General features: G+C 37.6%; 1 protein-coding gene across 14 annotated transcripts in view; it reads left to right on the top strand.

The window, feature by feature from the left end:
• The window catches only part of LOC18430636 (G-protein coupled receptor), a 66607-nt gene that overhangs the window by 3838 nt on the left and 44353 nt on the right, over positions 1–18416 (top strand). The gene's annotated exons all lie outside the window — the stretch shown is intronic.

Consider the following 18416-nt stretch of genomic DNA (forward strand, 5'->3'; position numbering starts at 1 on the left):
TCCTCCCTTTCTTGATTGTTCTTTCTCCTAACTGCTGTTTAGTCTTCCCTCTCCATTTGGTATCAGACCTTGAGTCCAGGCTTGGGGTACAATCTCTTCTTTTCCTAGTATAGTCTTCCTTCATGGTGGCGATGAGACCTAGAGGTATAGGAGGATGCAAAAACGATATGACGAACAACGCAAGAGATGATGAGTTGATGGAACTGTGGCGACAAGTTGAACAGTTGACAATTTGACCCGAGCTGCCAAGAAGAAGCCGTGGCTCTTCAAGTGATGAGTCCGATGTTAATCCCTTCACTAACAGATGACAACGCAAGGAAATTAGGGAAACCAGCATTAGGTTTGATATTAACTCCATCAAAATTGATTTGCCGGAGTTCCATGGTCTGTACACCTCAATGGGTTCTTGATTGGTTGAGTGCCATTGAGAAGTTCTTCGATTACAAGGAGACACTGGAGGAGCTTCATGTCAGGCTCATGGTGACGAGACTTCGAGGGTATACTGCAGCACGGTGGGATAAAGTTCAGTAGCTTCGCCTTTGGAAAGGGAAGGCCTAGGTCCCGTACTGGGAGAAGATGAAGTCCAAGATGAAGGAAACGTTCTTACCCGTCGATTACAAGTAGGTATGTTTCTCCCAATCTAATAGTCTTCGTCAAGAGGGCAGAAGTGTGTCTGAGTAATCCGAACAATTTTGCAAACTTACAATGTGCAATGACATCCAAGAAATAGAGGAACAACTTGTTTTGAGGTATGTTGGTGGATTGCGCTTGTCAATTTGTGATGAGGTGGAGATGCATCGCTTATGAAGGATCGACAACACTTACCAATTGGCATTGAGAGTCGAAGCTAAACTTGGCCGAAGCAAAGAGGTGTGTAGAACCTCGTGGCCCATACAAGGATGACAATCCAAAATTGAGAGTGGAAATGCCAAAGGAGCGAAGATGTTCCACAGAACAACATAATGGCCAAGAAGGGCCAGCCTACTCGAGAGGCTCATAAGGCTAGTTAACATGCCAATTGCTTGCTTTAAGTGTGGCCAAATTGGTCACCTATCTAGTGAGTGTCCCGGTAGGCGGTTTGACACCTGTGTCAACCTAGCGGAAGATAATGGAGGAGAGGAGTTCATGGAGGACAGCTTGGTAGTTGGAACCCATCTATGATGACAAACCAGGTTTGGCACGCTAAAAGTTTAGCCTGAGGTTGGAGAGAGCTTGGTGAGCTTTAGCCACTCCTAAGGCGGACCTTGGAGAGGACTGGTGACGATTGAGTATTTCCAAAACCTGTTGCAAATCTAGTGGCAAGGTGTGCACCACAGTTATTGATGGTGGCAATTATAAGAACATTGTCTCACAAGAGATGGTGGACAGGCTCAAGTTGAAAACTGAACAAGACCCAAGGCTATTACGAATAGCATGGTTCAAAAAGGGCAACGAGGTGAAAGTTAATAAATGAAGCCTTGTTTCCTTGTCCATGGGTAAAGAAATCACAATTATGGTGCGTGTCATTCGTATGGGCGTATATCACATACTTCTCAGAAGGCCATAGCAGTTCGATGGGCGTATCACGCCTATGGTCGTCCGAACACATACAAATTCCAAAATGGGTAATATGGAGGTCGTACTCCTGCATAGCAAGAAGGAAGGTGGTCGCAAATCTGTCCGAGAGTAGGGCAGCAGATTTCTCACATTGTCTAAACTTATGGAGAAATGCAATGGGAGTGGAGCTATGTTCACTTTGGTGGCTAAAGAGCAAGTTGAGCGCACTAACTTGCTCCACAAGTATGCCTTGTGAGTTGAAACCCCTTATAGAGGAATTCTAGGACATCTCCCTTGATGATGTTCCAAGAGTACTTCCTCCTCTAAGGGATATTCTGCATCACATAGACTTGATTTTGGAAGCAAGCTTGCCAGACAAGGCTCAGTATCCCATGAGCCCAAAAGAGCATGAGGAGCTGTATTGGCAAATCGCGGACTTACTAAAAAAGGAGTTCATTCGAGAAAGCATGAGTCCTTGTGTAGTGCTGGGCTCATTGACCTCAAAGAAGGATGGTTTGTGGCGATGTGCATTGATCGCTGCACCATCACCATCAAATGCCCCTTCCCAATCCCGAGGCTTGATGACATTCTAGACATGTTGGGAGGCACCCGAGTATTATCCAAAATTAACCTAAGAAGTGGATACCACCAAATCCGAAACAAATATGGTGATGAGTGGAAAACAGTGTTCAAAATGCTTGCTAGTCATGCTATTCGGCCTCACCAATGCCTCTAGTACGATATGCGAGAAATGAACCAAGTGCTTTGACCCCTCATTGATTAGTTTGTTTTTGTTTATTTTGATGACATCCTTGTTTATAGCCGAAAACAAAAAGAGATGTCGATCATTTTACGGTAGTTCAAATGAACTTAGAGCTGAAAAGCTTTACATTTATCTAAAACAAAAAGTGCTAGCCAAAACCAAATAGAGATGTCGATCATTTTAGGGTAGTTCAAATCAACTCAGAGCTGAAAAGCTTTACATTTATCTAAAACAAAAAGTGCTAGCCAAAATGAATTAGAGATGTCGATCATTTTAGTGTAGTTCAAATCAACTTAGAGCTGAAAACTTTACATTCATCTAAAAAACAGTGCTGCTATGACGGGTTGCGTGGTCTTTCTAGGCTTTGTATTGATCTCTTCAAGTGATAGGGCATATGATAACAAAGTTAAGACAATCCAAGATTGGCCAATGGCCAAAACGCCCATGAGGTGCGGAGTTTCCATGGACTGTCCTCATTTTATTGGTGTCTTATCAAATATTTGATCACCATTGCAGCACACTTAATGGAGTACTGGAAAAGAGAAGAGTTCCGATGGTCGCCAACTGCGAAAAAGTGTTAAGAATATGTATTGAAATGTATAATGTATACTGTAGGCATTTTATATTATGTTTTGTACCATGATGCCATAATCTTCATAGTCAAGGGCTAATCATACAATGTATACACACACACAAACTTAATAAGAGATGCATGCACCCCAAAGTCAGATCTCAAGGGGGATTTCACGCACTCATCTCTCTCTTGTTGTTTATCTCTTTCTCTCCAAGACGAACTTTATCTATCATGGTATCAAGGCTTGTTTGAAAAATACTAGATCTTTAAGGCGCTTCAAGGATCTTTTGCTACTGTCTTTTCCAATTTTCTCTTCGTGAACAGCAGCCACTTTCTTCAGACTTCTCTTGGTAAATAGTAGTCATTCTTCTCCACTAGAACCCTAACAAAACGTTGTATCTCCTCTTCTATTAAACTCTAATTTTCTCTCTAACACCTCTGATCTTCTATCAGTCTAAATATCTTCTTCAATACCTTAGATATCTTTGAAACCCTATTGTTCTTTTCTGTTTTAGGGTTTCATTTTCTTTTTCACCCAACATCCTCGAAAGGCTAGATTTACTAGATTTAGTCCACAAATTCTCCCTTAGGAATAAGTCCTCCCTTAGGAAAAGATCTATTCTTATTCAAAATCCCAAAAACCTCACTTGAAAGGCTAGCTTTACTAGATTTAGTTAACAAATTCTCCCTTAGGAACAGATCCTGCCTCGTGTTTGGTTCCTTGGAAATAGGTATCCTAGGGAGATGCCTCTCATGGAATTGGCATCTCCTAGAACATATGTGTCTGCTATTTCGATAACATTTGGTAAGAAACCTGAAAGATGTCTGTCCATTGTTTGGAATGCCTGGAGACTTCTAGAAATATTATATAATAAATAGGCATTAATTATTGCATATAATGTATGTTAATTATATATTATAATTATAATTACTTATATATCATTATATATAAGTAATTTGTATGTTACAACAGATATATGTTTATAATTATTACATATAACTAATGTTGTTTATATTTATTATATATTAGTTATTATATATTTTATTATGTATGCTAATTATTTATAAATATATATAATATGTACAATATCATATATTTATATATTATATGTAATATAATAAATATAGATTGTATATAATATACATATTATTTTATTACTATATAATTATTTATATAATTAGTGCATATAATTATATTGTTATATAATTATTTATATAATTATTACATATAATTATATTTATTATATATTAATTAATATATATTAAAATATCATATTTGTGTATATTTTATTATATATATATATATATATTAAAATATCATAATATAATAACGTATTGCAATAATTATTATTATAATTATCAATAATTAATGTTAATTATATTTATTATATATTAAAATATCATCATATTATAGCATATTAATATTATTATATATTAATTATTATATATAATATATTAATTATATATTATAATATGAGTAATGATCTTATGAGACGCTCCCACACCCATGTGTGCAAGACCCCAAAGGATCACCGTTAAATTTAGCATAGATCTCTAGAAAAGTCAAATCCTACACCCATGTGATAACTTTTCTAGATATCTGTGTCAAATTTATTAGTGATCCTTTGGGGTCCTGCACACATGGGTGTGAGAGGGTCTCATAGGATCATTATTCTTATAATATTATATGCAATACATTAATTATATGTTATAATATTATATATCTTTTATAACATACAAATTATAATATTATATATCTATCATAACATACAAATTCCTTATATATTGCATGTAATATTACTTATATGTTATAATATTATATATCTATTATAACATACAAATTCCTTATATATAGTAATATATAATTAATTATCTAATAACTATAGTTATATATCATCATCATCATCATCATCCAAGCCTTATCCCAATTATTTGGGGTCAACTACAGGAATACTGTTCTTTTATTCTTCTCTATCAAGGGCTATACAATTACTATAATTATATATAGTTAGGTTCATTATATATTAATATATATTAATTATGGGTTATTTTATGGTGCTCACATTGTAGAGCATTTTACAATTGTACGAAACAAATTTCGGACACTTATATACCCTTGTTTTATACACGGAGCATTTTTTTTAGTAAGGGTAGTTTTGGGCATTAGGAGGGGTGTGACATCACCCACATGGAGCATTAACTTAGAGTTGTTTGGTATAGTAACTTAGCTTAAGGAAGTTAAGTGACAAAGTCTCAGAGACAAAGTCGCAGAGCCAAAGATCAAGGAAAGTTAGAGTTGTTTGCTATAGTGACTTAGCTTAAGGAAGTGAAGTGACAAAGTCTCAGAGACAAAGTCCCAAAGAGGCTAGAAACCTGTAAGGACCAGAAGAGGCAAGGTAGGGGCTGTGTCCTGTTGACTCGTCTTCTTGCTGGCTTGTTACAAGGCTAAATTAAGAAGTACTTACTATCCTAATGGCAAACTTTTTGAGATATTTGTCTCATGCCTCTAGTAGTACTATGTCATCATCATCTACTTCTAATTTGCTGAGGGTTAATAATAGTGCTGAGGTAATTATTGAAGACATTGAAAAACGATTAAACAATTGGAATATACCAAAGGTACCAATTAAAGATGTATATCGTAAAGGTACTTTCAGTTTTAAGATCGATTATGTCATAAAAGCTGTGGAACAAACAATCCCCGTTAATGAGTCTTAGAATTGGTTTGAGCTATTATCAAAACATATGCTAAATGAACACATGAAGAAAAAACATAACTATATTCATATAGTATTAATACAAGTGGGTATCAAACCATTAGTAAGGACGGGATTGAACAATTCAGTCTTCTTCTGTCTAAGAGATATTCCTTATTAGGAATCGTTGAGTCCAGCTTCAGTGACGGGCCAATATATTTTAACTGCTTTCCTAACTTCTCCATCTCATTAATTGATAAAAACATCCTGAAGGTATTGACCTTGAGTCTTAAAACCCAAGGGTTTAATATGGAAACGGGTTCACATAATCTAGCCATTGTTTACAAAATTTGTTATAAAGCCATGATAACCATCTTTCCTGATGCAAAAAGGATAGATGAGAAAGGACATACAGTCTTTTTTCAGACAAATATTGAGATATCCAACCTGATAGTTCTTGGAACCATCTCTTGGAATGAAATTAGACTACCTGAAAGGTGGAACCTGCAGGAGGAGGTTCCTCCTCAGCCTCTTGAAAATAAAGAGGTAGAACAAGTAATTGAATATTCTAATGGAGAAGTAGAAATACATTTCAATCCCTTAAGACGGACAAGGATTAATCTAGCTGATGTGCCCCCTAGGATACCAGCTAGGGCTTCGTATTCATCGGTGGCTCAGACTGATTATGAAAAGGAACATAATAATATTGATCTGGAAGGATTTAAAACTACCCCAGAACAGGTCCAAAGGTCTTACTATAGGGTAGAAACTGTAGGATCCTCACCCAAAGCCCCTACATCTCCTTCTTTCTCTGATATGAATTTAGGAATTCATGTTCTAAATAAAGAGGAGTTCAGAATAAATAAAGAACTTGTTATTAATGATTTCCATTCAGAAAACAATAAGGCAATAAAAAATTGGTTTATACAAAATTTTGATGAAAAATTTAGAAGGGAAATCCATAAACAACACTACGACTTGATGAAAGAAAAAAGAAAAAACTTAAGCTTTTTCAAAGGGTTGGAATATTATTGCGGGAAAAGAAGAATAAAAATTCCTGAATATGAAAAGCAGATAAAGACCCTTGATAAAATATACCAATCTTTTACTACTAAAGAAGGAGTAGTAATACAATCCATTCATCCACCAGATGAATCTCTGGAGTCCTTATAAATCTGAATATAAAAAGCTGGATGTTCTCCTTACAGTAGAATGTATAAACCATCTAGTGGAACAAAATAATTATACAAAACTTTATCTGAGATCATTGGGTAACCAAACAACACGAATAGAAAACATGGTAAAAAAAGAAGGATCAAGTAAAGAGGGGGAAAACACCCTTAAAAAAGAAAGACCAGAGTCTAATAAGACTGTTGTGATGTTTAAACTAACTCCATAATTATTAAAAACCTTTAAATTAAACCTCAATTTATTCAGAGGAAGAAATTGCAAAGATAGAAAATGCTTTCCCCAATGTAAATAGGATTGCCTATGGGACTAAACCTGTCCTAACTATCTCCACTAAAGCATACTATCTTATATCCTCCCCTGTGGATCTCCAATTTGAGGAGGATACCTTGGGAAATAATAATGCTGAATATAGTGGTAGGACGATAGTTGAATGGAACATAGATGAAATGTCCGAATATCAGATAATAAACCTTATGAAACACATTACCATGTATGCAACGACCACTAAAAGCCATGGTAACCGGGATCCATAAATTGCTAAAGCCATAATAACCGGATTTACTGGTCAACTAAGAGGTTGGTGGGATTTTGTTTTAGATGAGACAACAAGATAACAAATACTAAATGCTAAAAAACAGTGGATCATATTCACTGAACCAACACCAAGAGTCAAACAAGAGAGCCCGGTAAATGAAGATGATGCAGTTAATACACTGCTCTATACCATTACCCTTCACTTTGTAGGAAGTACTGTCCTGCAGTTTGATAAGACTAAGGACCAATTATCAAAACTCAGATGTCGTTTTGGTCAAGGTTACTAACTAGAGAAGGCGCCAGAGCCGATTATTGAAAGGAACAGTTTATAACAGGACTTCCTAACTTATTTGCTGAAAAGGTTAGGACAAGACTAAGAAACAAACATAATGGGATAATACCATATAACCAATATACCCTAGAAGAGTTATCTGCAGAAATCTGTGCAGAAGGATTAGCTCTATGCACAGATCTCAAGCTAAGCAAACAACTTGAAAAGGATAGAATGACCGTTAAAAAGCTAGGAAATTTCTGTGAATAATATGGTTATAAGCTCTTAAAAGCAGGGCATTTGACAAGACAAAAGTCTAAAGACAAATTAATAAACAAATTCTATAAAAAAAAAATGAAATAAACCATTTAAAAAGAATAAAAAGTCTAGGTTTCCTATGGAAAGGGAATCAGAGGAAAATTCCAGTATGTTATAACTGTGGCAAATTAGGGCACTACAAAAACAAATGCAGAATCGAGAAAAAAAATCAAGTCTTTAGATATTGAGGACAGCCTAAAAGAACAGCTTTGCCAAATATTTCTAAAAAATGTTTTGTTTGAAGAAACATCTGATGAAGAACCCATAATAGGTAGCATTGAAGATGAGCACTTGATAGTTTTTAGCATAGAAGAGGAGTCCTCTGAAACAGAGGAAGAAAATGAGGATAAAATGGATGTGATTGTAATTACTATAAAGCTATTCTCATTATGAATGGGTTAGGAATAAATGTCTTAACTAATGAGCAAAATCTTATATTAGAAAGAATAGATAAAATTGAGGATCAGCAGGCTAAAAAAGAAGCCTTGCATAAATAGATCCAAATGGCTACAGAGAATCCTAAGCCAAAGCCCCTGGTTCAAAACCAACAAGAGCCATATAGTTTCAAAGAAATATTAAATAGGGTTCACCAAAAACCTAATATTTATAAAGAACCTACCATCCAAGATCTTAAGCATGAACTCAATGAAGTTAAACATGAATTGGTAACTCGTAAAAACAGAGTACAAGTGCTCGAATTGGCTAATACCCATCCTCAAAAGGGGGGAGAAGATGATTTAAGAAGTGAAAAGTCCTTTGAAGATCTGATAGAAAACCTTCAATCGGAATAGATGATCCCCAAGTATCAGGGACAAAAGAAATCGGATCGAATGTCAATACTCTACAAAAATTGACATATATTAACATGGTTGATAGAGTAGTAACCCAAAAATGGTATGCTTTGGTTACCATAGTAGTTAGTAAAGAATATAGTTTTAAATCTTTTGTCCTTATTGATTCAGGTGCAGATTTGAATTGCATTAATTAGGGATTAGTCCCTACAAAATATTTTGATAAGACAACTCAAATATTGAATACTGCTGACGGAAGTAGAATAATTATTAAATATAAACTTTCAGAAGCGGCAATATGTAATAATGGAAAATGTTTTATAATGCCATTTATTATCGTTAAAAATTTAAGTCAACCAATAATACTTGGAACACCATTTTTACATATGTTGTATCTTATCATAAAACTCGATGAGACAGGAATCGAATCATAAATAGATGGATATAAGGTTAAGTTAGAGTTTCTTGATAAACCTAAAATCCATGACATAAACCTTATTAAAAATCAAATAGAAGGGAAAGAAAAGTTTTGCTATCTCTGAAAGAAGAGATTAAATGCAAAAGTATTAAAGAAACATTAAAAAATCCAAAACTTGAAAAGAAATAAGTAATTTCCAAAGAAAATTAGAACATGAAGTATGTTATGAAATCCCAAACGCCTTTTGGAATAGAAGGCAGCATGCGGTAGAATTACCCTATAAGCTAGATTTCAACGAAAGGCAAATCCCTACAAAATCTAAACCAATTCAAATGAATAGTAGATTATTAGAAATCTGTAAGAAAGAAATCAAAGAGCTCCTCAACAAGAAGCTCATTAGAAATAGCCACTCCCCATGGAGTTACCGAGCTTTCTATGTCGAAAAAGTAGCTGAATTGGAAAGACGGGTCCCAAGGCTTGTTATCAATTATAAACCTTTAAATAAAGCTTTAAGATGGATAAGGTACCCAATCCCTAACAAAAGAGATCTGTTTAATCGATCAAGCAACGCCACTATTTTTTCAAAGTTTGATATGAAGTCTGGGTATTGGCAGGTTCAAATTTCTGAAAAAGACAAATATAAAACAGCTTTTGCAGTACCATTTGGCCACTATAAATGGAATGTTAGGCCGTTCGGATTAAAAAATGCACCTTCTGAATTTCAAAATATTATGAATGACATTTTCAACTTATATACGCATTTTTCCATTGTATATTGATGATGTGTCAATATTCTCTGAAACAATAGAGCAGCATTGGAAACACCTTAACATCTTCCAAAAAGTTATTAAGGATGCAGGATTAGTCGTGTTCGCGAAGAAAATTAAACTCTTTCAAGCCAAGGTAAGATTTCTCGGTCTCAACATATATTAGGGAACTATTGTTCCAATTGAGAGGGCTATTGAATTTGTTAGCAAGTTTCCTGATCAAATTAAAGATAAAACTCAGTTGCAAAGATTTTTAGGGAGCCTAAATTATATTGCTGATTTTTATAAAAATTTGGCCTTTGATGGTACCTTATCTGAAAGGCTAAGAAAAAATCCTCCTGAATGGGCAGAGGAGCACATTCTGGCAGTCAGAAAATTAAAATTAAAAGCCAAATAATTGTTGTGTTTGGCCATACTTCATCCAAAAGCATATAAGATAATTGAAACATATGCTTCTGAGATAGGTCTTGGTGGTGTCCTAAAGCAAAGAATGGCAGGACAAAATATGGAGCAATTGGTTAGATATACCTCCATGGTCTGGAAGCCAGCACATCAAAACTACTCTACTATAAAGAAGGAAGTGCTAGCCATAGTCCATTCCGTCACCAAATTCGAAAGTGATGTATTAAACTAAAAATTTCTTATTAGAATAGACTGTAAGTCTGTTAAAGAGATTCTAATAAAAGACGTTGAAAACTTCGCATCCAAGCAGATATTTGCTAGATGGCAAGCTATACTCTCCACTTTCGATTTTGAAATAGAACATATTAATGGATCTAAAAATTCTCTACCTGATTTTCTGACTGGAGAATTTTTGCAGGGCTAACAAAGGAAAGAAGACCTTAGCTGAAATCGAAGCCTCAAGGGAAATAGTGCCCAAGGAAACAGGATCTTCGTCCTTATACGGGACTCTGAATAAAGAAATAGTTATATCTTGCCCAAATACTTCTTGAAGGACTTATAGTCCCCAAGATGCTCAAAAGGCTTATAGCCCCCAAAATTAATCGTTTTTAGAAACATATAATATCTCTCTTATTATAATAGAGAATGATCATTTGACTAAAACACCATCAGAAATTGCTGCCATATATCTTAAAGACCATATGCACCCCATGAGTATTATGAAAGCATCCTGACTGAAACGAAGTCGGTATTCATTCATCATTATTACAGAAACACTTCTGACAAGACATACTCAAAGTTGCAAATACTAAAAATCATCTCTTATAGGGATTGGGGATTTGATCCTCTAAAGACGAGATGTCTAAGCAACAGAAGCCTGAAAATAAGGACTTACAATTATTATGATTATATCAAAGCATGGAACATGATATTGCGCTACCAGAATCAAGCTGAAACACATAGTTGGTTTATGCAATTTAAAATAAAATCCTTAAAGGATTTTCCCAACTGGTTTAAAGATTGGTTCCTTACATGGGGATCTAAACTACATATATTACCAGGAGACTTAATCGAATCTCAAAGAATGTTTAGTGAATATGATAAAAATAACCGTAAAAGAGTATGCACTTATATTTTGTCGCCTTATATGAGGTACTCTGGATTATGAAATGATCTTATGAGATCTAAAACGATAGCAATATTAGATGAGATTATATCCCAGAATTGCAACGGAAAATACTTGTCCATTGGTGGGATAGATACATCTATATTTCTCTAAAACCTTAGAAACTAACTCTTGAAAGATTCTCAAATCCCAATGATCTTGAAACCAAGGACCTCAATCCTGAATCAAAGGAATCAGAAAATGATCTCGTAAAATATGTAGCAAATTTACAAAAACAAAACCCTAAATTGTCCAAACAAGAGCTAAAAAGACAACTCCTAATAACCTTAGCGGTAGAAGAAATAGAAGATATGTCTACCTCAGTCGGATCAGTAAAAGAAGACAATGATGAAGGACCAAATAGAGAAATGTCACCTTTTTCTCAACCATACGAATAGACCGTATGAATAAATAATGGGACGAATCGACTCCAAACTATCCAGAACACGTGTCCCAGAAAAAAGCATAAGACATGACCAGGTGATCGACCAAAAGAATCCACTGTAGCCACCATCACATGAAAGTACGGTGAAGAATCTGTGGACTTAATAGAGTTTGAAGTCCACCGACACCCCTGGAGGACTTAATATGGTTTGAAGTCCACCAACACCAGGGGATCGAAGGCTATAAAAGGCATGCAAAACCTCCCAAGAAGACACCATGCAGCTTACCCTCGAGCTTCCCTCTCTCTTTAAGTTCTCTATTCCTTCTCTTTGAGTCCTCTACCTTCTCTCTCTCTCTCTCTCTCGCTCTCTCTCTCTGAGAAGTTTCCTTTATATCTGGTGGTGTGTCATCAGCTATTGTCTACGGTCCGTCTTCTACAGTTCACTTTTCCCTATTATGTAAGTTCATGTGTATCAGTAGTTTGTGCTTATTTTTAGTAGCTTGTAGTTGTTTGTGTGTATTTTGTACTTGTGCTTATTTGTAGTTTGTGTGTGTGTGCTTATCTACGCATCAGTTTCTATTATAGTAGTTTGTGTTGTGCTTATTTTGTTTCTATTATAGTAGCTTGTGCTTATTTTGATACCAAAACAAGACAACAAATACTAAAGGTGGAGCGTCTATTTTAAGAGTGAGGATCAAAGGGTCTTGGTGAAGGATGATGATGAGGTCAACGAAAGGTGGAGAGTCTATTTTAAAAAAATTATTAAGTGACGAACACAATGGGAGCATAGTAGTAGATGAGATTGTTGGTACAAGTGAAGGGGGAGGTCATAGATACATTCATAGGATTAGGACGTTGGAAGTGAAAGAAGCCTTGAAAAGGATGAAGAGCGGAAAGGCTTTAGGACCCGATGGTATTCTGATAGAGGTTTGAAAGTGCATGGGAGAAATTGGCATTGATTGATTAACGAAGTTGTTCAATAAGGTGTTGAGAACAATAAAAATGTTGGACGAATGGAGGAAAAGTATTGTGGGACCTTTTACAATAACAAAGGGGACATACAAAATTGTGCAAACTATTGAGGGATCAAGCTTATGAGCCATACTCTGAAGCTCTAAGAGTGAGTCATTGAGGAACGATTAAGGCATAAAACAAGTGTATCTGAAAACCAATTTGGTTTGTTGCCAAGAAGGTCAATAACTAAGGCTATTTTCCTACTTAGGCAATTGATTGAGAAGTTTAGCGCGGAGGGAAAAGACCTCCACATAGTCTTTATTGATCTAGAGAAAGCTTATGATAGAGTGTTGCGAGATTTGATTTGTCAGGTGTTGGAAAAGAAAGACGTCTCTAGACACTACATCGACTTGGTGAGAGACATGTACGATGGAGCGGTAACTAGTGTACGAACAACTAGTAGAGAGACGAGTGAATTTTCAGTGACAATAGGTTTAGATCAAGGGTCAGCATTGAGCCCGTACCTCTTTGTCTTAGTTATGGACGACTTAGCTAGCCATCTACAGGATGAGGTACCGTGGTGCATGTTGTTTGGTTATGACATAATTTTGATTGATGAGACCCGAAACAATGTCAATATAAAGTTAGAACTTTGGAAGGATGCTCTAGAATCCAAAGGTTTTAAAATTAGTCGGACTAGGACAGAGTATACGGAGTGCAAGTTTAGTAATAAAAGGAGTAGAGACGAGGAAGTAGTTAAGATTGATGGTCAAAAAGTACAAAAAAGATTGCATTTTTGATATCTTGGGTCGACAATCCAGGAAAATAAAAAGATCGAGGAAGATGTTGCACATGGAATTAAATTTGGGTGGGCAAAGTGGAGATGTGTAATTGGAATTTTATGTAATCGCCGCTTACCAATGAGGCTGAAGGGAAAATTGTATAGGGCAGCGGTGAGACTAACTTTGCTCTATGGGGCGGTATGTTGGGCAGAGAAAAAACAATATACCCATAGAATGAGTGTAGCGGAGATGAGGATGTTGAGATGGATGAGTGGCAAGACAAGAAGGGATAGAATTCGAAATGAATCCATTCGAGAGAATTTAGGCGTGGCACCAATAGGCGATAAAATGAGAGAGAGTAGACTTAGGTGGTCTGGCTATGTGTTGTGCCGACCAAGTACAACACTTGATAGGAGGTGCGAGTTAGGTCCAGTGGAGGACTGAAAAGGGCAAGGGGTAGGCCCAAAAGGATGTAGTTAGAAGTAGTTCGAAAAGATATGTGAACTTATGGCCTCATTGAGGATTATGATCTTTAATAGAGCAAAATGGAAAACCATGATTCATGTAGCCGAGCACAATTAGTTGGGAAAAGGCTAACATGATGATAATGATAATGATTTTCATAAACCAAATTGTTCATTGATAAGGGTGGTGAGTTCTCATCTCATACATTTAAGCACTATTTAAGGAATAGCAGGATAGAACAATAAATTTTGTGTTTGCACATTCCACAACAAAACGGAGTGGCAGAACGAAAGCACCACCATATTGCAAAACAAAAGCACAACAAAACGTGAGGCCCATGCACGTGTGTGCGTGTGTGTGTAGTGCGAAAAGGAACCAACAAAGAGAGATTTTAATCGACAAAGAAGGGTTGGAGCACCTACCTCGTCATTTGGGTTTCGGGGACGTGCAGGTGATTCGTCCTCTTAGATCATTTCGAAAGCCCTCCGGCTGTTCTCGTAGCGCGGTTTGAATTCGGCTCTCGCATTTTACTGCAGAACACTTGGATATGCACACTAAAAATGGCCTTTAGGGTATACCTTTTGGGATCTCCTCCAATTGGTAATTATATGGTAGATTGGGGGCATCTAGCCTAGGGGTTAGAGTAATAGAGAAGAAGAGTAAGAGATGGAGAAGAAAGAAAAGGAAGAGAAGTGGGAGTGGGTTGATGAGAGTTTGGTTTAGAGGTAAGAAGAAGAAGGTTAGATAAAAGAAGTGAAGGGATGACTCAAAAATTGGACACCTTCCCGGTGTAACCTCTCCTAAGAGGTATTACCGGAGACAAGGAAAAGTACCAGGCTCAAAGCTTTGGTACCTAGAGAATTGGAAAAGTGGAGTTATGGGACGTGGCCCGTAACTGTTACTTACCCAAAGAGCCCCCTAAAACGTGATCTAGGGGGCCAAAATTTCTTACAGCTCGAACACTGTGTGATCCGGTGGTTGGAGTAGTGTAAGGGTTAAAACTCTAATAAAAGCTATCTCAGGATGACCCCAGCCCGAGTGATCAAGTGCAAGAGAATCAGTGTCCTTTATAGCTCGACAACACTAAGTTAACTAATGGTTAGAGTAGCAGTCCGACAGTTAGAATCCTAAGAAACTATCTCAAGAAAACCCCGGTTCGAGTGCTCAAGGGTGAGAGAAGACATGAGTGAGAAGAGTGAGAATAAATAAATAATGGTGGAGGTTGGGAGAGAGATAAAGGGCAGAGAGAGTGGAGGAAGAGAGAGAGAGAGAGAATGAGGGAGAGGTTGGGATGAAGAGAAGATAAGGAAAGGGAGAGATGAAAGTGAGGGAGAGAGGGGTAGAAAGAAGATAAGGAGAAGGAGAGACGAGACAAAGGAGGGGGGATAGAGATTAAAAGAAGAAAGAGGGAGATAGAGATGAAAACGTGAGAGAGAGAAAGTGGATAGACTTTTTAGGAGGGAAAGATTTGGAGAGAGAGTGGGCAAAATAAGAGAGAGAATAGTTGCATAAAGGAGAGAGAGAAGAGAGGGTGAATGAAAGAGAAAGGGAGAACGGAGAGAGAAAATTTAGGAGGAAGAGAGATTGAGAGGGGGCAGTTGCTCGAGCGAGAGTGGAGAAAGGGGAGAAAGCAGAAAGAAGAAACGAAAGTCACGGACCCACTGTGGGTTCGTGCAAAGTAGGAAGAGAGGAGAGAGTGAGGGAGAGTATGAGGGAATGAAGGAGGGGGTGACGGAGTGCAGACGGACCCACCCTTGGCTCGGGTCCGTGACATAGGAGGGAGAGAGAATGAGAGGATACGGGAGAAAGAAAGGGGTAGCAACTCTGCTACTGTCCCGTGTCCCATGAAGGTGGGGAGAGAGAGAGAGAGGGGGAGAGAGAGATTGAAAAGAGGAGAGAGAGAAGATGAGGGAGAAAGAAAGGGGCAACATCCCTACTGCTGTCCCGTGCTTCGAGAGGGAGAGAGAGATTGAAGGGAGACAGACTTGCCCCTTGGGGTGCAGGTCTGGGACAAGGAGAGGGAGAGAGAGGGATGGAGAGAAACAGTGGTGCTGGTCCGTGCAACCGAGAGAGAGAGAGAGACAGAGAGAGGGAAAGGGTGGTGCACGGACCTGTTGCTGGTCCGTGCAATTGAGAGAGAGAAGAAGAGAGAGAAAGAGGAGGCTCGAACCTGCTATCGATCCGAGAGAGAAAAAGAGAGGGAAAGAGAAAGAGAAAGGGAGAGGAGGGAGAGGAGAGAGAGTGGACTTAGGTGGCTCGGGTTTAGTGCACCTTCAACAGTCCCGTTGCATGCACTGGAGAGAGAAGCCTTGGTCTTTGTGAGTCAAGGCTAGGGTCTAGGCTTAGGTGTATGGCTTAAGTAGGTTGGGGTAAGATATGCTGTATGGAAATTAGAGTATATAGGTTGGGATGGTATGAGATAAGGTAGAGTGTAGGAAAGCTAAGGTGTATGGGGTACTATGGTGTATGGAATAGGGTAGGGTATAGGAAGACTAAGGTAGAGTGTAGGGTGTATGGAGTAGGATTGGGAGTTCTAGGGTCTATAGGAGCTAGACTGTATGGGATAGGATTGGGAGTTGGGAATCCTAGGGAAGTCGGAATTTTGGGGTAGGGAGTAAAAGGTTCCTAAGGGTATTTTCTCTCTCTAGGAATTGTTTCTCTCTCCTCTCTCCTTAAGTCTTGGATTTGGAATCAAAGCAAAAGAACAAGCCTAAACCTTCAAGTTCTTCTCATTAATTCTCAAGAATTTTCAAGTCTCCAAGGGAGATTCCAAGAGCTCTGCTACAAATGACTTAAGTTCCTTATATATAACAACCCCAAAACAAGGGTGGATTGCTCAAAAACAACCAAAATTGTAAAAAAATAGACATTTAATGAATTAAAATATTAATCCCGTGTTTGGATCAAATGACCAAAATACCTTTCAGCACTTTTCAACAAATGACAAAACCATCCCTCCATGAGTGGCATCTTGCCATTGCTAAGCCTCGGGAGCTTTTTTTGGACGTTTACGGTGGAAATTCGAGCGATCAAAAGTCGTAGAATCGATGCTTGAACATAACGCACGTTTTAATACCCTTTGATCGTCTTGAAATGGATTTTTAAGGAAGAACCCATATTCCAGCACAATCCATGATGTTTTGAGACTTCATTTTGATAAAAAATTGAAAAGGATAATATCATGATCATTTTGTGATAAATTTCGTCTTTTTTGGTCTCCGTTTGAGCACGTTCCAATTTTGGGAAGTTGCTGGAAAATAGGATTCCAAGGATCGAAAAAGCATGCCTTCTTTGACCTCAAAATTCGGTGTCATCGGGCCTCCGATCATTCGCAAAAATTATATCAAATTGTAGTTCTTCAAAGCACGGTCGCAACGGACCCGTACTTGCGACCATCCAACGTCGGGATCTTGAGCTATGGCCTCTCAAAGCATTGGATGTTCTTTTTAAAATCTGAATTTTCATGTTTCAAGCCCATCTTCTCTCTAAGAATTCTCTCGTTTCTGGCCATACCAAGACGCGTGCCATATGTCAAAATGAACGTATTGTCAAGATCTAGTTTGTGTCCGAATTTGAGCTTTGTTGGAACCAAAATGAGCAAGTTATGAGCATTTGAAATTCTTCCCGAAATGAGAAACCACAGTTTCCATAAATGGAAACTGGTTCACCGAGGCTGCACTGCAATAGTGTAAAACCAATCATTTTATGGTAGGTTGGGCCCATAATGATCCTGGAGGGTCCGATTGAGCTAAAATTTGGTACCTGGGAGTTTTTCGATGTTTTGGATCCAATGGCGGTGGTCTGATAATGTTTTGAGACAAATGGGGCTATAGTTATAGGGTATATTTTCAGCATGATAGGAACTGGATTTGAAAACTGAGTTTCTTCCTAATAAACTCAAAACTTGTCAGAATACGACGAAACTTTGTGGGTGTCCTTAGGATATCCAAAACTAACATCTCATGCAATTTGAGACAATTCTGACACTTCTTCAGAGGTCGCCCAATATTAGGCTTATTGCTACAGTGTTCCCGTGGTCTGGCGGTGTCTTGGACACCAGCGGGACCAAGTTACTGCCGACTCTCTCCTTATTTGCCCCGGGGATACAAGTACGTCAAAAATGACGTATAACAAGGTTGGCCACTAATGCTTTGAATGGCTGTAACTCTTTAGGATATGTTTTATGGTAAGCATGTAGATTCTTCTAACTTTTGAGTGCCAAATTTATGTTCATAGAGATTAAAGGAAGAAACCTTTTGCTATTGTGGTTTTGTACATTTTTATTGGATATGAAGACGGTTATAAGGCAGCCCTCGACTTAAACGTGTTCTTATCTTAAGATTGTGACCATTGATGAAGTAAGGATGTGTAATCCACCTAAAACTATTTTGCAGCAAGATGAAA

Source organism: Amborella trichopoda, chromosome 3 (genome assembly GCF_054954075.1).
Source record: "Amborella trichopoda isolate Santa Cruz 75 chromosome 3, AtrichopodaSantaCruz75HAP2 v2.0, whole genome shotgun sequence".
NCBI lineage: Eukaryota > Viridiplantae > Streptophyta > Magnoliopsida > Amborellales > Amborellaceae > Amborella > Amborella trichopoda.